We start from the raw sequence: 22,211 nt of genomic DNA on the forward strand, positions 1-22,211 counted from the left end.
TGTTACTGAAGAAACATGCATTCCTGGCCCCTGAGGACCAAGAGGTATGTCCTATGAATGAACTTTAACTACTCCTTTCCATTTTTATGGCCACTGGAAAGTGGGAACCATTTCAAACAAAGTGTACTCTAAATAAAAATTGATTTTAAACATTTTCATTTTTCAAAAAAATTCTGAAAAAACTCAATTTAAATTTTCTAAACCATCTTAGTAATTCTTTACATAGATGGGTCTATCATGTAGATAAAAATTTTTAAGTAAGTTGAATTTTAAAAGGGGTTGTAGATCAGCAGTAGAGTGCTTGCCTAGCATGTATGAGGCACTGGGTTCGATCCTCAGCACCACATCAAGATAAACAAATAAAATAAAGGTATTGTGTCCAAGTACAAATATTAAAAAAAAATTTTTTTTTAAAGGCCCATGCAAGATTGTAGTTTGTAGCACATCAACCCCCTTAGTACTGTGTACTCCTGTACCATAATCATCTTGAAATGTGGGCAACAGCCAAGTAAATACAGGTATGCAATGATGGAGAAAGAGTTAAGAGAAAGAAGAAAGATGAGAAACTGTATTTAGATTCTCCTTTCAGAGACAAGTCTCTTCCTTTAGTGTCCAGTCAGGCTACAGGTGTGATTATACTCTAGAGGCACAAGGAAGAGATTGCCCTGAAAAAGCAGATCTATTCTCAGGACCAGATCAGAACACGAATCTAAAACTGCTAACAGTGGGCAATGCTCAGTCCGAGAGGCCCAGGGAGCTGCCACACCTAGGGATGTGCCAGCCTATATCCCTCTCCAGCCAGATACCCAATGTTTAGGTGATATTAGCAATGGAAGTGATTTAACCCAACACAGAAAACTTATTGTTACCGTAAGCAATGATGGTTGGTCTCTCCTGTCGCAGGCCAGCCATGGGCTGTGTGTGTGAGCTGTGAGCATTTTGAGCACAGGAGCGGACTGGACTGAGGTTGCTGCTCTGTCTGGGCTGTGCACGTATGTGTCCTTTTCACTTGCTCTGCCTTTGGATCCCACACAGCACCTGAGATGGGTGTGGCCTTCCTAGATGTCTACCTGCTGACCACAAGACATCAAGAGGCTAGACTCAACCCCCTGAAACCTGACCCCCCTCATTGGGGTGGAACTTTATCAAGTGTCTTCCCTCCAATAAAACATCCTCAGAACATCTTCCTTCTCTTTTTCTGCCTGCCTTGTGGGAGTGGAGTAGAGGAGCCATCACTGAAGAATCCCAAGAAAAAGATATTTTCTCTGTCTGATGTGGTCATTTCTGCTAACCCCAATTCACCTGGAGCGACTCTGAATGACTTGGTTGTGTGTTGTGGCACTCTCCACTTCCCCCAACCCAGCAAGCCCCATCCAGACTTGTGATCACTCAGATGCTCCCTCTCTTTCCTTACTGAAAGGAAGCAGAGCTTCCTGTAAGAGTGGATAGTATCCTTCAGTGGCTGGAGATTGTTCCTACAGATCCAGGTTTAGTCAAACTTGAGGAAGGAATGGAGGTGGGAAGCAAAACTGACAGAAGAGGAAATTGATTCTAGAAGGATGTGGAAATCTCACTTTTTAGTGGAGAATTGAGTTAAGCACTTCTCTATGAGTAAATATCCTCAGGGCATGCAGCAGTTCACTAAGAAAGGAGGAGAGAGTATGTTTTTAATTACTCAAGGGTGGCTCTCAGCCTCTCATTTATTGAATTAAAGTCCTCTGGTTAGGGGAAGTTTCCTCCTGGAATGAAGTTATTCCACACTTTTGAAAATGCAAAACTGATATTCAGAATCTCTAGCATGATAGTAGAGTTAAATTTCAGACTTTATTGAGAGGGAAAATGGAATTTTAAATCCCAAATCTGCCTTCTGGGTACAAGAGCCAAGACTGGAGGTCCTTATGTGGAGTTCTACTCAAAGTGGTAACAGTTGTGGGAGGGTCTCAGGCCAAAGTGCTGGGAGGGAGAAAGGCACCAGTGGGGACATCAGTCCACACTGGCATCTACTTTGGGCAGAGTGAGAGGGGGGAAGGAAGATTGGAGAACAGAGCTGATCTCACCACAAGTCTCTAAGCCAAGAGTACCCAGGACAAGATGCCAGGAGACAGGAGAAGGCAGAGTTGGGGCCCTTAAGAAGAGGAGGTTGTCAGTAGGACTCAGGACTCAGCAGTTGGTGCCATCATGACCTTGAGGAATCAGATGGTCATAGGCTAGACCTAGAGACCAAACAGTATAGGAACCTGTGCTCCCCCCAGCCATCTCCTTTGGATTCACAACTTTTCCCTGAAGTTATCTAGGAATCAGAGTGGGAAAGGCAGTTAGGAAGCCCACTGAGAGGGAAAAAACCCCTGAAAATTTCAACTTTTACTTGACTGAATATTTGACAGAGATGAACATTAAAAGAAATTTGTTTGGCAGGTGGTTTTCCTCTTCAGGGATGGGAATTCTGGAGCAACATGAGGTCAGATACCAGGAAAAAAGAAAGCTACATTATTTTCCTCATGTTTGAGTTGTAGCATGCACATTTAACAGGGTAGAGATAGACTGCTGGTGTTGGCAATTTACAACTGGACTGCTCAGTGTTCTGTTTTATTTAATCATATAAGTTTAGAACACACCTAAAGAGTTTTGTGATCTTGAGGACCTTCGCAGACCTTTACAAATGCAGTAGGAAAACATAGAGTCTGAGAAACTTGCTGCGGGTTGTCTAACTAGCCAGTGTCAGGGCCCAATTTCAGATTTAGGCAGTCTTTTCTTCATCACTACCCTAGGCTGCCTGTTCTATTATCTGCTTGGATGCTTGGGGGACCTACATTCATACCCCCAGTCTGGTTGGAAAACATCATCTTTGCTTTAGGTTGCTCAGCACAGTAAGCACTAGACATATGATCTGCCCTCAATAAATGTTCCATTCCTTTTTTCTTCTTCCCCTCAGCTATTATAAAATGATGACTAAGAAAGTGCATGTTAGCAGTTCAAAGTCAGGCACATCTTCTCTGGCTAATTAGCTCTTTAGTTGAAGAGTATAAGATGGCAAGAAGAGTCTTTCTCTCTCGCACACACATAGACATGCATACACAACTCATAAGATGCTATAAAGGAAAAGGTAGATAATTTGACTACATAAAAATAAACTCATGAGGGGCTGGGGTTGTGGCTCAGTGATAGAGCACTTGCCTCACATGCATGAGGCACTGGGTTCAATCCTCAGCACCACATAAAAAATAAATAAAATAAAGATATGGTGTACATCTATAACTAAAAAAAATTTAAAAAATAAAAATTAAAAATAAACTCATGAAACAAAAAATCCAAATTGAGTAATACCAGTGTTGAGAATAAACCAGGATCTGGGTCCCCAATCCCTTGGTGTTGAAGATTGAACATCCAAGAAACTTGGAAGAACAAAAAGTTTCATTTAAAGTATACAACAGACAATTGTATGATGTCAAGGTCATTGTACTGTCATGTGTAACTAATTAAAACAAATAATAAAATTTTTAAAAAGTAAAGTATATAATAGAGAGAAAGACAAAGACTCCTCTGCAGAGGAGGGGGTTCAAAGCTGGTGCGAGAGAGTGGGGGTGTCCTGCCCCTTTTATAGATTTTAGATTTCCTTTGTTCTCATGCCCACTCCAACCATCCTGCCTACTGACCAAACAGTGGAGTGATCTAATGGCAGAAAAGGAGTCTTGGGGATAGGCAGTAAGGGAGACACCCAGGGGCTACTCATTAACAACTCCTTACTGGGAAGAACAATTCCCTGGAGGCAGGTAACCTTGGCAGTAAGTTGGAAGTGTGCTCTGGAGGTATTAGCATTTTATTTCCTTTGAATGAGCCCTCATTTTCCTGACCTAATCATTTATTACTGTCCTTTTGCCCCAGCCTCATCTATAATGTCAGATATTTGGGGAGACTGAGGCGGGAGGATTGCAAGTTCAAGGCTAACCAGGGCAATTTAGAGAGACCCTGTCTCAAAATAAAACAGAAATGGTTGGGGATGTAACCTGGTGGTGGTGGGTTTATACAAGGTCCTTGGGTTCAATCCCCAGCACCAAAAAAAAAAAAAAAAAAAATCCAAGCCAGACACAGTGATAGATACTTATAGTTCCAGTTATTTGGGAGACTGAGGCAGGAGGATTGCTTGTGCCCAAGAGTTCAAGGCTAATCTTGGCAACATCATCTAAATAAACAAAACATAAAACATAAACAAGGTCAAAAAAACCAAAGGAAAAAATTTTTTTAAATGCACTGGGAAGTCACAAAACATATGACAGAATAGTAATTTCCTTATATAAAATCAATAGTCAGACAGAGCCAGAGAAGTTGACACTTGCCTATAATACCAGCTATTCAAGAGCCTGAGGAGGGAGGACTGCAAGTTCAAAGTCAGCCTGGGCAACTAACAAGAACCTGTCTCAAATAAAAAGGGTTGGGGGGCGGGGTAGCTCAGTGGTAGAATTCTTGCCTAGCATATATGAGACCCTGGGTTAGATCCCAGTACTGAAAAAAAAAACAAAAACAAAAGACCATCAACCCTCAGAATTTAAAGACAAAAAGAAAACAACTAGGTAGAAAATTATACAAATGTATGAAAAAGCATTTCATAGAAATCAGTCAATCTCTTCATGAAAAAGACACACAAAAGCACTTGAAGTAAATATAAACATAAAAAGCAATGAAATAACGTATTTCACCTATAAGAGTGATACAAACAAGAAATTCCTGATATTGGTGAGGGTGAGAAAATGAGGATTATTGCACTGTTGGAGAGTAAGCTGTCTTAAATAGTTTTGGAAATATCCCTCAATATTTTAAGTGTATACATTCTCACTTAGCAATTCTATCTTAAAGAAATTTCTTAAAGGATACTTATATTTACAAATGTTTTTTAGAATAATCATTGCAGGTATTCATAATCTTTCATCTTATCATTATTATTAATCTTATTATTAAGACTGTAGCCTTAACAGTCTTCCCAGCTTTCAATAATAACTGCACCCAAATAACCTGAAAAATGGAAGCCCAATGATATAACATACTTACTTAAACACTTCATTGGTACCCCATGAACTAAGGGTGAAGTTTAACCCCTTAATTTGACTTGCGCGCCCCCTATCTAATGTCATGAGCCTTATTCTCCACAACTTCCTATTTTACACTTTGAGTTATAGTAAACACACAGCTATTTCATGCTTCACTAAGTTTGTTCGCTAAACATCAGTTGGACCCCAATTAAAAAAAAAATACTATGGAAGGCATTGTTCATTACTTATTCTATCAGTTAAGAACTCCATTGAGCCATTAATAAAAAAAATCCAACTCTAGTGGCTTAAATTAATCAGGACTTTATCTTCTTATGAAAAAGAAATCCATATACAGGCAGTTCAGGACTGGTAAGGTAGCTTCATTGAGTTAACAGGGTCCAAAGCTTCTACTTATTTTTAGTGGTCAAGACTGGATCATATAATCACCCCTAGGTGTACAACACGTTTTTCAGTCTGAGTTTGGTACTGTTCCAGCTGGTTTTCAAAGAAAGGGGCTTATTATGGGGTACTAGTGATGTGCAGAATCATGGGATGTATTAATAAGCTTTCCATTATTGTAACAAAATATCTGACATAATCAAATTTTAAAAAGAAAAGATTAATTTTGGCTCATAGGGTTCAGTCCACGGTTAATTGGCTCATTTGATGTTGTACAACATAGTGGGAGTATATGATGGGGGAAGCTGTTCATGGTGTCTAGAAAGTGAGACAGAAAGAGAGAGAAGGCTCCAGGATCTCTTTATCCCCTTAAAGGTCATGCTTCCAAATGACTGTATTTGTCCAGACCCCATCTCTTAAAGGTTCTGTCACCTCCTAATAGTGCCACAGGTTGGGGCCCAAATCTTTAACACATGAGCTCTTGGTGGATAATTATCCAAACCATAGCATGGGATATGACACTAAGTTGGGCTGGAGTTATAGATATACTTTCCTAATTCGTCCCATGGGTTGCCAAGGCAGCTGGTACTTCCGCCATGATCTGGATTCTGCCTGCTAAATGGGAAGCTTCCCCTATATTGGCTGATGCCAGAAGCATGTTGGCTGTATTACACATATGATGGTTAATTTTTTGTGTCAACTTGGTTAGGCCAAGCAATACCCAGGTAGCGGGATAAACTATTTCTGGATGTTATAGACTAATATTTTCCTCCTCTATTCGTATGTTGAAATTCTAACTCCCAGTGTAATACTATTGATTAGGAGGTGGAGCCTTTGGAAAATAAAGTAGTCCCTCTCTGTCTCTATAAGGGTTATATTCTGAGATCTCCAGTGGATGCCTAAAACCACACATAGCACTAAACCTTATGTATAGTATATTTTTTTCTATACCATATGTCTATATCACTATTATAAAATTTAATTTGTAATTTACACATAGTAAGAGATTAATAGCATCAACTAGCAATAAAATAGAAAAATTATAATAATATATCATATATAGGTTATATAATGTGGTCTCTCAAGGTGGTATTTCACATCCAGAATCCTAACTGCAAGAAAGTCTGAAAACATAATATTTATCTTTCCAGTCTGTGAAGTACTCAACGGGTGGTAAAAGAGGCTGGAATCCTATTGAATGAGCCAGTACCCAGCATCTACCAGAGGAGGCAGGGGAAGCACACAGATTGGAATGAGTGGCTTGGTCTAGGACTAGGTACAAAACACAAAAACAATCAGGATTCCTTTATCAGGGAAAAAGGCTGGGATAGTTACTAGGAGTGCAATAAGATTGGCTGCCTTGATTGCCTCACCCAGTCTTAAGAGATCTGTGAAGATCAAGAATAAGAACATTTTAGAAACAGGAAAAAGTAAACACACTGCTTTGAAAGTGCACAGGGGAGAAGGGCAGATACTTCATACATATTATTTAATTTAACCCTCACAAAAATTCTAGGAATAAAAACTATATTATTTCTAATTTTCAAATTAAAGAGGGCCTTGAAAAACACACTAAAGGACTTGGTTTGAAGGGTTGCCAGAAATCTTTCATAGAAATTCGAAAGTATTCATTGTTTGGGAGCTGCTGGGAAGCAGGAAGAGCAGAGATTTCTAAACATGAGCATCCATAGACATAATGAAAAATAAAACAGACTGAGGAAAGTTATTTTCAATGCATTTAACTGTTCATTGACAAAAGATTACTATTCATGGTGTTGTAGGGACAGACAAGCAAGGCACTGAAGATAGCAGGAAACAGTTTTATTTGGCTGCAGCCAGGTTCAGAGGGCATAGCTTCTGCTATAATCAATTAATCTCCTGAACCCCAAGTTCGGGTAGTTTCAGAATTTTATACCCAGCATGTAAGGGGAGGGGCTCAGAAGTTCACAGTCTGCAGAAGTTCACATTAAAGCAGTTTTTTTTTCTTTCACTGTTGTGGGCAAGTTAACCCTTCAAGGACAACACCTGAGAAGGGGGGGAGCTTCTTCTCCCCTTTCTTTCCTCCCCCTGCCAGCTGTTAGCATGGAGCCCAATTGGTAACTTCTTTTATCTTAGAAATGTAGACATTTCTGTGAAGCCCCAGCTCAAGGCCAGAGGCCTTGTTTACACATTTCTACAAACTACTATACTGGATACATGTTTGTGAAAAACTAGTAAGGGGGTGTCCAGCACCTGGAGTGCAGATTTCTTCCTGGCCAGTGGCCAAGTAAAACAGAGAAACATGAAAATTGTAAGTTTAACTACATTGAACTCTCTTGTGGAAACTCTTTTGCTGACAGTCCTAAAATCAGCCATGGTAGTTAAGACTTTTCTGTGGAGAAAGGGGGTGACACTGCAATAGTATATAAAGAAATCCCATAGGTCAATTTTAGAAATACAAATACTTCAACTAAAAAGTGAAGCAAAGATCATGAAGGTTGTGATTTACAGAATAGAAAACCCAAATTATTTTAAATATGTGAAAAAAATTTTAAAGGGAAGAAAGTAACAAAAAAGCATTTGTAAAATTATCTTTCAACTTCATGATAAATGCAAATGAAAGTAACAATAGACACCATTTGCATATCAACCTTCCTGGCCATGCAGGGAAGGTTAGGGCAAACAAGTCAGCAGTATGTCAGTTTCTGGAGTTGTAATTAACCAGACTAAAGGTTGTTGTGCTGTTGTCATTTTATGTACATCTTTGGGTATGTATATATGTCTCTCATTATCTATCTACTTATTTATTTCAGGGCTGGGGATCAAACTCAGGGTCTTGTTCATACTAGGCAGGTGCTGTGCCACTGAGCCACTAAGCAAGCTCTTTTTTCTATGGTTATTTTATACCAAAGATGTTTTAGGAAGATTGATTAGTATGCCAAATAACCTAGAAAAGGGAGGCAGGAGAGCAACAAATTGAAGGCACCAACCTTACGATAGTTGACTTCTGCTAGGTTTATCTCATTTAGGTTTCCCAACATTCTAGTGCAAAGGAAGAGGAAAGCAATTTAGAGAGTCAGTAATTTGCTTATGGTCTCATTTTAATAAACTAAAAGGAGAACTAGCAGGATTTGGTGGCCAGGTGGGGTTTCAAAAGCTGACTAGGAGTCAAGAAAAGGAATAGATATGATGCATCAGCCAGTGAGAAAGTAAAAGCTACACACATGTGAAAAATCCTATTTATTTCAAGAATTGCAAGACTGATATGACTGTTGCAAACCAAACACAGCTGTTCATTTTTTCTTTTTAAAGGGAACTTGCACACATTTGTATTTGTGTTCTGTAGGGTTAACAAGAGGGTGGGAAGTGTCTATCTTTTTATAACCCTCATCAGTGAACCCAGGTGTCCAAGTTCCTAGGGAGTTCATACACACTTAAGTATTGTTGACACCCTCTGAAAGATGGGGTACAAGAGTTTTGGGGCACAGGGGCCTCTGATATAATGGGTTGCTGATTTGCATATATGTAACACACTAGAACAAACATGTGAATATATACACACTGAGGATAGTTAACTTAGTGTAGTACACAGCTATAGTTGCAAAGTTATATCCTCTACTTAATTGTTCCTTCCAGTTAATACATTCTTTGTCAATCATTATATGGAGACTTGGAGACTTTTTGAGAACAGCATGCTTATTGTCCCTTAAAAATGAAGGTAGTAAAATTTAGAAGAGTTGTTAATTCCTTGTTGTAACTCATTGGGAGGTTTAATGGGATGTTAATTTTAGGATATCACTTAGATTAGATTATGATTGAGTTATGAATAACATCATAATTCAACCTTAGTTTAAATTTTTTCAGTTACATGGTCTTGACTGTCTATGTAATCATTCTTGAATAATTAAAAAACACACAGTAAGAAGGATGAATTATTTCACATAACAAGAAGTCTAAGCTGGAGTGTCTGGTGAGTTCTAGTTAACATGGCCACTGATCAATGTCTCTAAGTGTTTGGTCCTCTCAGGTAAGCAGTCCTCATTGAAGAAGATGCCCTACAGCAATAACACACATTCTTTCACAGATGAAAATGTCTAGGGCAAGAAGAAACGATTTCTTTTCATATATGTCTCATCATCAAAAAGAAAATCTACCCTGAGGTTTCCTAGCAGATTTCCCCTTAAGTCCCATTGACCAGTATGAACAGTTTGAAAACATTCCAGAGCATTCAAAAATTTGTCCTAGTTGGATTTAAGTAGTTATTTTCAAAGTTTATTCTTAATATGAAGCTTAAATTGTTAAATGGAACAAGAAAATCAGAATGTTTCACATTGACAATTAAGCCACTATGGCTAACTCATTATTTTAGATCCGGGAAGAAATCATAAGTAATTTAGATAATTTTCACCAAAATTATCTCAGTAAAGTTCATGTACTTCAAGTGCTTAAGAATCAACTTTCATTCAGATCAATGCCCTATTTTCTGACAATTTAATGTATTTTTCCACAGATTTGGAACTTTAAACTTGACGAGATGTATAAATGCTATGATTATCTCAATGTCAATATTATGTTTAAAAATAATCTTGCCTGAGGCAAAGGAATCTTATAGAGAAAAGTCATGCGTTTCTGACTAAGGTCATTTAAGTTTCTATTGCATTAGCTCTATTTTGACATGCCTACTATTGAGCAAGGGAAAACATAAGGATGTGGTTATTACAGCCAACTTCCTAGTAGTTCCAACCTTATTTTCTGCTGCAGATATTCAGACTTAGGAGGTTCTTCAAATCATTCACTAATATGAAAAAGGACTGAGGGCCAAATGTATTAATTTACTAATGAGATTTACATGTGTTAAGTGCAGACTACAGATTCTGACAGCCTATGAGAAAATAATAATATAAATGCCCCTGAATCTACATATATGTCCTCATACAAAATATAAATTTTCTATGGTAAGCCTGGTTATGCTACCAAGGAATGGTTACTTTTAAGTTACTTTTTCTTATTTATTTATTGATACTAGGGATTGATCCTAGGAACATTTAACTACTGAGCCATACCCCCATACCCCTTTATTTTGAGAAAGGGTCTCACTAAGTTGCTAGGGACTCACTGATTGCTAAGCCTTCTTTGAACTTGTGATTCTCCTGCCTTTACCTCCGGAGTTGCTAAGATTACAGGTGTGTGCCACCACACCTGGCTAAATTACTTTTGATAAACTGGTATAGATTTAAATAACAAAACTTTTCACTTGAAGTGGTTTTAGTTGTATTCATATTAGCAGCATTAACGAAGTTCAGCAATTTAGGCACCAGCAATCCCCAGGGATTTGCTCATTGATAGAGAACGCTGCACATCAACTTTTCATAATGTCAGTCTGAGGGAAGAAGTGATGGGCTGAAGGGAAGAATCTTAAAAATGCTTTACTCAGGGAAAAAGGTACACTCATACATTGCTGGTGGGACTGCAAATTGGTGCAGCCAATTTGGAAAGCAGTATGGAGATTCCTTGGAAAGCTGGGAACAGAACCACCATTTGACCCAGCTATTCCCCTTCTCGGACTATACCCAAAAGACCTAAAAAGAGCATACTACAGGGACAAAACCACATCAATGTTTATAGCAGCACAATTCAGAACAGCTAGAATATGGAACCAATCTAGATGCCCTTCAATAGATGAATGGATTAAAAAATGTAGCATTTGTATACAATGGAATATTACTCAGCACTAAAAAATAACAAGATCATGGCATTTGCAGGCAAATGGATGGCATTCGAGCAGATTATGCTAAGTGAAGTTAGCCAATCCCTAAAAAACAAATGCCAAATGTCTCCTCTGATATAAGGGGGGTGACTCAAAATGGGATAGGGTCCTAGGAAGAGCATGAGAAGAAGACTACCACTAAATAGGGAAGAGAGGTGAGAGGGAAAAAGAGGGAGAAGGGGAGTTGCACAGAAGATGGAAGGAGAACCTCATTGTTATACAGAATACATATTTGATGTTGTGATGAGAAAAAGAAAAAAAGTGTATCTCATTAGATTGGATAGAGAGAAAAGATGGGAGAGGTGGGGAGGAGTAGGGGGGATAGGAAGGGCAGCAGAATAGAATAGACAATATGATTGATGTATATACATTCCATGTATGTATTATATGTCAAAATACATTCTGCTGTCATGTATGACTAAAAAAAAATAAATAAAATAAATTTTAAAATGCTTTACTTTTACAGCCTGCAAAGAAAGCACTATTTTAATAATTCTTTTTAAAATTTAGTTATCAAATCAATGCATACACACAGTATAAACCCATGTGGTAAAGAATGCCAGAAAATAAAAAATATCACTCTCCCCACAAATCCCATGTTTCATTTTCTAGAGGCATGCACTGAAAACAGGTTCTTTTGTAACCTCTCAAAATTATTCTGTGCATAAAAAACCACATACAGTATGTTCTTTTGATTTAACCCAAAATGGGAATTTTTTTTTCAAATACCTTCTGCAACCTAGCTTTTAAATTTTTAAATGTCTTGAAAATTTTCCAAATTAGTAAATATGTATCTATAATTCATTTATTTATTCATGCAACAAATATTTACTAAGAGCTAAGAGCTATATCAGGTGCTAGGAATAAAAGGTAAGCAAGGGGCTGGGGTTGTGGCTCAGTGGTAGAGCACTCATCTAGCACATTCGAGGCCCTGGGTTCGATCCTCAGCACCACATAAAAAAGAAATATACAAAATAAACATATTGTGTCCAACTACAACTAAAAAAATAAGTGTTTCAAAAAAGAGGTGAACAAAATAGACAAGGTCTTTCCTTTCACAGAGCTTCCATTATAGTGAGGGTGCACTAGTATTAATTTTTAAAAATATAAAAACAGATTATGGGAATTGCTATTAAGGAAATAAAAAAGAAACTGTATTGGAATGGGCCTACTTTTTTTTTTTTTTTTGGTGGCCCTGGGTTCAATCCCCAGGGCCTTGTGTATGTGAGGCAAGCACTTTACCAATGGGCCTACTTAAAACAAGTAGAGCAAGTGAGGCTCACTGAGAAGTTGACATGGAAGTTGAGGTTAAAGAAAAGAAAGAAGTCAGTTATTCAAAAATCTGGGGCTAGAGAAATCCATACCAGAGCAAAGGCACTGAGACGGGGAAATTGTTTGTTGTGTCCTAAGAACTAAGAAGTAAACAGAGATGACTAGAGTGTAGCAAGATATGTAAACCTTTTTTTTTATTTTTTAAAAAAAATCTTTAAATTTCTTTATTGTGGTAAAAATACATAAGACAAATTCATCTTCATTTTATGTGTGTGTGTGTATATCTTTATTTATCTATTTTTAATAAATAAAGATATCTTTAATTATTTATTTTTGGTACCAGGAATGGAACCCAGGGGCACTTAGCCACTGACCCACATCCCAGCCCTTTTTTTTTTTTTTTAAGAGACAGGGTCTCACTGAGTTGCTTAGGGCCTCACTAAATTGCTGAGGCTGTTTTTGGACTCGAAATCCTCCTGCCTCAGCCTCCCAAGTTACTGGGATTACAGTCAAGCACCACGGCACCCGGCTCCCATCTTTGTCATTTTTAAGTGTGCAATTCAGTGGCATTCACAGTGTTGTATAATCATCACCACTACCCATTTTCAGAACTTCATCATTCCAAACAGAAACTCATTAAACAATAATTCCCTGCCTCCTGTTTTTCCCAGATCCTAGCAACCACCATTCTCATGTAAGTGGAACATATTTGTCCTTTTGAGTTTGGCCTACTTCAGTCAGCATAATGTCTTTAAGTTTCATTTCTGTAGCATATATCAGAATTTCCATTTTGTGGGGGACAATACTGGGGAAGGAACCTAAGGCCTCGTGTATACTAGGCAAGCACTCTGCCACTGAACCAATATCCCAGCCCTCTTTCTTTTTGGGGGGTGGGGGACTGGGAATTGAACTCAGGGGCACTTAACCACTGAGTAACATTTGCAACCCATTTTCATTTTTAATTTTGTGGGACAGGGTCTTGCTAAATTGCTTAGGGCCTAGGCATAAATTGCTGAGGCTGGCTTTGAACTTGGGATATTCCTGCCTCAGCCTCCTGAGCCACTGGGATTATAAGCATGGGCCACCACACCCAATCTCCTTCCTTTTTAAAGCTAAATATAGTCCATATTTTTTAATTCATTCATTCATCTATTGACATTTGGGTTATTTGTACTTTTTGGCTCTGGTGAATAATTCTACTATGAATATTAGTATACAAGTATCTGTTTGAGTCCCTAGTATCAATTCTTTTGGGTGTACACCCAGAAGCAGAATTGATAGATCATACAGTAATTCTATATTTAACTTTGTGTGTGTGTGTGTGTGTGTGTGTGTGTGTGTGTGTGGTGTTGGCGATCGAACCCAGGACCTTCTGCATGAGAGAGGCAAGCACTCTACCAACTGAGCTATATCCTAGTCCTTACATTTAACTTTTTGAGAAACCTCTGTACTGTATTCCATGTGGCTACATCATTTTATATTCTCTAAGCAATGTACAAATTTTCCAATTTCTCCACATCCTTGTCATTGCTTATTGTTTTCTACTTGTTTTATAGTGGCCAACCTGATGGTTCTGAAGTGGTAGGTCATTATAGTTTTTTTTTCACTTTTTAATATTTTTTAGTTATACATGGACACAATACTTTTATTTGGTTTATTTATTTTTATGTGATACTGAGGATCAAACCCAGCCTTACATGTGTGAGGCAAGCGCTCTGCCACTTAGCCACAACTCCAGCCCAGTTATTGTAGTATTGATTCACTAATGGTTAGTACTGTTGAAAATCTTTATCAGATCCTTATTAGCCATGTGCACATATTCTTTGGAGAAATAGCTATTCATATCCTTTGTCCATTGTCTATTTTTGAATCAGGTTATCTCTTTTTGAATCAGGTATTTTTGTTGTTGAATTATAATTGTTCTTTGTATGTTTTTAATATTATCCTTTATCCGATATGTGCTTCTCAAATATTTTCTCCCATTCTTTGGATTGTCTTTTCATTCTCTTGATAGTGTCCTTTGATGCACATGCACTAAAGTTTTCACATTGGTGAAGTCCAGTTTACCTATTTTTCCTTTTGTTGCCTGTGCTTTCAGTGTTATATCTAAGAAATTCCCAAATCCAATATGGTGAAGTTCATCCCTTATATTTCTTCTATATTTTTATACTTATAGCTCTTACATTAGGTCTTTGATCCATTTGAATTAATTTTTGTACATGATCCAACCTCTTCTGTTTTTTTTTTCTTTTTGTTGTTATTGTTGTTTTTTAGTGGATATCCAGTTTTCCCAGCATCATCTGTTGAAAAATCTATCCTTTCACTAATAAATGGTCTTACTCTGGTCAAAAATTAATTGGCACAAGTGAATTTTTAAAATATATAATGGGAAGTTATTGGCATTCCTAATCAAGATTATTACACAACTCTGAGTCTTTGAAAACAAATGTCCCCTTTTGAAAATGATAGACTGAAAGAGAAAGTTAATTCTAAATCCCCAAATCCTTTATTATTAAGGGCAAAGCTCACATGAGTGAACATTAAGTTTTACATAAGTGAAAACTTGAAATATGAACTCAATGAACAGAAGAAAACTTAAGGAAGGGGCTGGGGATATAGCTGAGTTGGTAGAGTGCCTGCCTCTTGTGTTTAGTGCCCTGGGTTCAATCCCCAGGATCACAAAAAAAGAAAAACCAAGGAAGTTCCCAACAGAGAGGAAGAAAAAACACAAAGTCTAGATTCAAATGCTAGATTGAGAGGGAAGGGAAAGAGGGGGTTCAAGGAGAGATGGATAGAAATAGAATGGAAGATGGGGCAAATATGTTTACCACATGAAACTAGGATTTTCATACCATTTTATGAATGTATACTCATGTCACCAGCCTCTGGACCTTTTGGTGGTTAAACACACACACACACACACACACACACACACACACACACACAAACAAACAATTTTGAATCTGTTCTTCTAATCTGTCTACCTGCTGAATTCACCAACCTTATAATACCTCTAGATTTATTATAATGTTGAATGTAATCTTCATTTTTATTTTTTATACTAGAGATTGAACTCAGGATTGCTTTACCACTGAACTATATTCCAGCCCCTTTTACTTCTTATTTTGAGAGAAGGTCTTGCCAAGTTGCTGGCCTTGACATTGCAATTCTCTTGCCTTAGCCCCTGGAGTTGCTGGGATTATAGATGTGCACCACTATACCCAGCCATACTCTTCATTTTAAAAAATACTCACTTTGAGGGGCTGGGGTTATAGCTACCAAGTCTGGTAGAGCGCTTGCCTTGCACATGGGAGGCACTCTGCTCAATCCTCACCACCACATAAAAATAAATAGAGATACTATGTCCATCTCTAAAAAAAAAAAAAATCTTTAAAAAAATTCACTCTGAGTATTTTGTTACAGTTGAAAGAGACATTTATTTAATGCCATTATTAATCAATTAAAATAACTGACCTAAAATGAAAACCTGAAAATGAGCAGTTGTGCAGTTTAAAAACGCCTAAATTTTAGTCATGGTATTTAACTGTATTCAGTCTAAAGAAAGAATATATCAAGTCATTAAAGTGTGACCCCTCCATATCTATCCACCCAGCTCAATTAACTCTTGGCAATAGGGACTAAAGAATGTCCTTTGAGCACCTGCAGGTTAAGAGGCAACAGAAGAAAGCTGTTAGCAACACAGAAATTAACGCCAACGGAATTGTGAGAGGAAGGACATGTTTTTTTTGTCTCCAGTTCTTTCGTACATGACTCAGGAGTTAGTAGCACCAAGAATTTATCTAAATTGTTGCCTTCGAATCTATGGGCTCAGCATACAAAATCACCCTTTTCTAATTTCCTACCAGAACTGCCCACATAATTGCAAGAAAACACCTGTTGCAAAATTAGGTTGTTGAAGCAACATCGAGCTAGGTCCAACAAATCTGTGAGGTAGGCTGAAGCCCACTCCCACTACTTGACAGAAGAAACAATTTGGCATTGGGGACCCAAAATAACGATTTCTAAACTCCTGCAGACCACTCAGAAACAAAACAAACACTATATAGAGAGGTATCCTCACAATTTGTATTGCTAGATTTGGATTTTCATACTATAAATTGCTTTGTACTGGATTATGTACTAATTTCTTAGACTTCCTATTTTTAAAGGAGATATGACGTTTTACTGATTTAAGGGCTCAATTTTTTGCTTTTATATGTGTTCTTTCAGGCAACAAGATCACAAACCTTTCTTTTCAAGGCTAAGCCTAGAGCTTTGCAGCCGGGACTTAACAATGATTAAGAGAAATAAGTGTAATAAAACATGAAAAGCAGTAGCAAATTATGAACAACATAGGTAGTTGCTTAATGAACATTTAAAAAAAAACTCCACTATTACCAATAAAAACAGTAGTAATTGTAACTACTATTATAGAGAAAATATATTACAGCTTCTCCTTTTTCTTGTAACTTATTTTCCCTGTGTGTAAAAGCAATCCAAGAATGCTTACTCTAAATGGGGCTATCCAACACCACCAATTTTGTTTTGTTTTGGGTACGGGGATTGAGCCAGGGACACTAAATCACTGAGTCGCATCCCCAGCCCTTTTAAAATGTTTCATTTAGAGAACAGGGTCTCGCTGAATTGCTAAGGCTGGCTTTGAATTATTTTGAAGGCGTGCGCCACCACCCCCAGCAACACCAGTTTTTTAAATATTGAAATATATGAGGGTATAGAACACCAAGCAAACGTAAGTACTATGAACAGGAGACCCTTCTTTTTTAGAGCATTATTATAAACCTGTAACTTCATCATTTGCATATTCAATATAATAGCCCTAGCTGAGGTATTCATGGGCCTTAAAGGCCTCTAGGGAAGTTACAAAGTCCCCCAATAAAAGCTTACACTGCTGAACACCTGCAGAGATACCACATCGCATGACTGCACAAGCACGGCCTCCACTACTCTCACTACAGCCCCACGGAGGGGCGGGGCACAGAGCCGGAAGGGGCGGGACCAGGACCGGTCCCTAAGAGGCAAGTGGTTTCGCAGCTCTTCCTTTTCCGCGCAGCCGCGGAGAATGGGAGGTGTGCTTTCGCCATGGTGTCCGGGTGGTGAAGGAGCCTGTGGGCCCAGTGCCGGGTTCTTCGAGGTGAGAGTCCTCGGGATCTTAGTCTCTCCTCTCTTCCGTACCCGTGTGGGTGCCGGCCGCGTCAGTGATTTACCCTAGAGCACCGAGCATTTTGCGGCCGCGGGCTGGGCGCAGGAGGTAACGCTCCTTCCTGTGGACGTGGCCTGGAGAGTTCCCTTCATGCCGTTCGCGTAGTTGCGCTTTATAAGTAACTACCTGCGGGCCTTAATTGATCTTATTCCACTGTAAACACCGGTTTCGAAAGGGTCTTCTGTGATCGGGGAGAGTTGAGGAAGGAACGTCCTGCGGCTTCGTAACCCCTCACTCCCCCACCCCCGCACCTTCGACCGAATCCCCTTAGTCCCCAGCAAAGCTCGACTTTGGAGGTTTCAGGCTCCCTTGAGTGGGCGGTTTCATTTTCCTTAAGGGGGCATTTTATAAAGATTATTTTCTTTTAAATGCTAAAGACACTTAACCGTACAAAATCGAGGGGTTTGTAAAAAGCAGTAAGCGCAAATTCTGGCATTTGTTCCTGAATCGCCCTTGTAAATATAAAAGGCTGGATAACAGAACGTGGAAGTATGGAAGGCCTTTGGGCCACCAATGCCTACTGTACACATAGATCATGCGTTTACATGGAAATGTGTGTTTCTGGACATTACACCGAAGATTCCGGTCTACAGCTGGGAGATTAGGAAAAAACATGTTACCTCTTTAAAAAGCTAAATATTCATAAACATATCCCATTAGTTGCTGTTTGCTTCCTGCCTTCCACCCACAGGTACCCACCATCTGGAATTTTGAGAGTCTGGGGTGTTTTGTTGTTGTTTGAGGGAGTGATGTAGATTGCAATTTCGTTAATAACATGCATTTCTAGATCTTCGCTAAGTTTTTAAAATGCATGTAGTTACCTACTCTCTGTGAATTAAACAATTTTTAATTTTGGAGCTATTCTTTACCAAGTTTATATTGTTTTCCTAATATTGACTGTGTGAAACGTTAAAGACTTGAAATTGATAAATTGTTTTGCAAGTTCCAGTTTTACATGTCTTCATAAATCATTTCCAGTAGCTGTCTGGTTCAGTGATTTATCCTCTTGGGGTGCTGTAGGACATGATTTGTGACTCTGGCCATTCCTTAGCACTACTTGGTGCACTTTCAGCCAACTTGCCAACATAGGTATCCTTGCCCTAAAAGGATACTAGATTTGCCGTTGTAATGTTTTTAGATGAAGGTCTGCACACTTTTTTTCTGTACATCTAACCTTTACCCTTGCTCATAGTTCATCCTGTCAAGCTTTGAGACAGAAAAGCAATGGCTTTGATACTCACAACAGTCCATCCTGTCTTAAAATCAATACTGCTGCCACAGTTATTAAAAAACAGTTTCTGCAGATTTCCCTGCCCTTGCTAATAACTCAACATTTCTAGCTTGTAAAGACTCTGATTTATGGAATTATGACTTGAGAGCTAGTTTGTAAAATATGATTGTGTTTATGCTTTTGACAAGAATGAAATTCTCATTGGACTCTCACCACACATAAGGTGCCAAATAGAAGTATGAGAATTCACAATTGAATATTTTTGTTTCTAGGTACAACATCCAGTGGCATGAAGATGTATGAAGGTGGTTGGAACAAATGCTCTTCAAAACTTGTCATAGAAGATGACTGAAGAAAATGAGTAGGACCACATTTGACATGTAACACGGTACCATAGTGTGTGCTTTTCTTTTTCTTTGTGATAGTCTAACTAAACCAAAATGTGTGATATATTCTTGACATAGATCAATTTAACCGCTGGCACAGTGATGACAAATTTTTGCCGTTTACCCAGCTGAGGGTTTTCTTTGAAGAAATAATTTTAAGACTGAGGTGCCAGTAATATATACTGATTATGTGAATTACTGAAATATTATACTGTTTTCGTTGAAATGAGTGAAATGTTCTTTCTCTTTCTCTTTTGCATATAGGCAGCTATCAATGAATGCTCCAGTCCTTTTGATGTAGTGTTTAAAAATACATCCTTGCCTCAAGTAAGTGTGACTTCTCAATCACCACATCCTTTTTTCTTCTTATTCTCCTTTTTTTTTTTTTTTTTTGTGGTGCTGGGGATTGAACCCAGGGCTTTGTGCATGCAAGGTAAGCACTCTACCAACTGAGCTAAATCCCCAGCCTCAAGCACCACATATTTTGATGGCTCAGAAGCATTTGAACTCCAAAAGACTGGGACCAGTTTCTTTTTTAAGTTGCCTTTGCATATTTGGGGTATGTTTTCCTTTTCTCAGCATTAATTTTTTTTGAGGATATTGAGCTTGAGTTTCTGAATTTGCGTAAAAGTGATTTTCACTGCTGCTTTCTTATTTTCCAGAGGTATGGCATGCAACGTTGTGAAAGGAAAAAAAAAAAAAGAATTTATGAAGAAAACAAATAGAAACAAACTATGAAATTTTTATTTGATATTAATAAACAATAAATTATGTGGTAAAATACATGTGTGACAAGTTTTAATTGCTTTTGGCAATATTGTTTTCTTTTTAAATATTTTTTTTCTCCTAGTCATTCATCAGTTCTGTTTTTTAACATACTTTGATATAGTTCTTGTTAATTAAGTAGCTCATCTGTGGATAGTGACTGTCACTGTAGGCAGCTGGGAAGATAGTAATGGCTATGGTGCCTGAAAAATGGCTGATTGGAATCTTCTAAACTCCTTTAGTGCTAAATAGCAATTAAGCTGTCTTTTTTATAAGTTAAACATTGTTTTTTTTTTCCTATAAGCTGAGACTGTTGTATTGATCTAAGGTAACAGTATGGCTTTGCCTCACCCCACAGAGCCAGAAAAGTGAAATATAGTACATGAAAAGGCACAAAACAAGGCTCTTAGTTAGCAATAGTATTATATATTTTGTTGAAAACCAGCTTAACCTGCTGAAAACATTGTATATTGTTGGCACTGGTTGGTATTCAATCATAGTGAATGGCCTTACTATAGTGTGTTAGGGAGCCCCTCCAGCTGTATGGTTAAGTAAACTCTGGATTGTGAGATTTTGGGTTTAGTTTTTTTTTTTTTTTTTTCCAATTTGTTGTAGTTGTAGATGAACAGCATGCCCTTATTTATTTATCTATCTATTTATTTTAATCAGTGCTTAGGTTCGAACCAGTGCCTCACCTGTACTAGGCAAACCCTCTGCCAATGAGCCACAACCCCAGCCCTGGATTGTCAGTTTTGAAGAATTAGATCTTGGTTAATAAGGTGGCTTTTGATGTGATACATTCTTCACTCTTTGAGTAGAAATAATTTTTCTTGGGGTGTGGGCCACATCCCCAGCCCTATTTTGTATTTAGAGACAAGGGTCTCACTTAGCACCTTAGCACCTCATTTTTGCTAAAGCTGGCTTTGAACTTTCAATCCTCCTGCCTCAACCTCCTGAGTTGCTTGGATTACAGGTGTGCACCCAGCAAGTAGAAGTAATTAGAACTGAAAAGGATTGGAGGATTTTATTGTCCCTACTTATTCTGAGCAAAATGACTAGCAGTTACGGAAGGTGAGGACCAGCCTGGGTGACAAGGAGAACTTGTCACAAAAACCAAAATGGTCAAAGAATTGAACTCTCAATGCCAGGCTGCTGGCAAACAGGAGGATTATGTCTTCTGGTATTTGAGGTCAGCCTAGATGGAGTGAGACATGCCCTCACTTCAACAATACATAAAAATGAAGAATGGGTTTGCATATTGGTTTCATTGCATTAGGGAACCTTAAAGTTAGGGGCAAACTTGTTCTCTGGTTACATTTTTTTTTTTAACCACAGTTGTTTATATATAGAAATTTCCAAGGCTTTTCTGACTCCAAATTTAGGGCTTCTAAAACAATGTTCATTTAATGCTTATGTGTATAAGCTGAAAAGGGCTTAATTAAAAAAAATTTTTTTAGTTGTTGATGGACCTTTATGTGTAGTACTGAGACTCAAACCCAGTGCCTTATGCATGATAGGCAAGCGCCCTACCACTGAGCTACAACCCCAGCCCTAAAAAGGCCTTAAATTTGAAGCTTCAGGTTATACAAATTAATCAATTCGGCAGGTTCACAAGTATAAGGGGAAAAAAATGGCTTAAGAATTTGTAGGGGGCGCTGGGATTGTGGCTCAGTGGTAGAGCACTTGCCCTATACATGTGGGGCACTGGGTTCGATCCTCAGCACCACATAAAAATAAATAAATAAAGGTATTGTGTCCAACTACAACTAAAAAAATGTTTTTAAGAAATTTTGTAAATAAGGTTATTGCCATCTTATGACAAATAGAGTGAATTCCATGTTAACCATTTTTCACATTGTAAGATTCTTATTTTTTTTATCACATACTCTGGGCTAACCAGAAACTTAGGATTCTCTTTGGTGACTTCACCATCTTAATCATCCACATTTCTCTCCTAAAATTAGAAATTTTGGTAATTTGTTTTAGAAGTTTGGATTAGTGTATATCCCAGTAGCAGTTGATTTTTGTGGGGACCATGATTTGTTTTTTAAATGGCATTCTGATGTACTCCTGTATACAGTACTATCTGAAGCATTACTTTAAAGTTACTCAAATACACTTTCCCATTGCTGAAGTTGAAATCAAAAGGAAATTTTTCTCAAATTGC

The 22,211-nt window shown here is 38.1% G+C and overlaps 1 long non-coding RNA gene and 1 other non-coding gene across 3 annotated transcripts; both read left to right on the forward strand.

The window, feature by feature from the left end:
- Positions 1-17,487: 17,487 nt before the first annotated feature.
- On the forward strand, positions 17,488-20,060 carry LOC143382171 (uncharacterized). Of its 2 annotated transcripts, none has more exons than XR_013088938.1 (4): positions 17,488-17,593; positions 19,166-19,289; positions 19,544-19,606; positions 19,942-20,060. It is a non-coding gene; the product is annotated as an uncharacterized LOC143382171 (long non-coding RNA). The 2 variants fall into 2 exon arrangements; XR_013088937.1 differs by having other exon boundaries at positions 19,166-19,281.
- Positions 19,370-19,453, forward strand: LOC143382408 (small nucleolar RNA SNORD87). The gene has a single exon (XR_013088969.1). It is a non-coding gene; the product is annotated as a small nucleolar RNA SNORD87 (small nucleolar RNA).
- Positions 20,061-22,211: the final 2,151 nt, after the last annotated feature.

Source organism: Callospermophilus lateralis, chromosome 16, assembly GCF_048772815.1.
Source record: "Callospermophilus lateralis isolate mCalLat2 chromosome 16, mCalLat2.hap1, whole genome shotgun sequence".
Lineage (NCBI taxonomy): Eukaryota > Metazoa > Chordata > Mammalia > Rodentia > Sciuridae > Callospermophilus > Callospermophilus lateralis.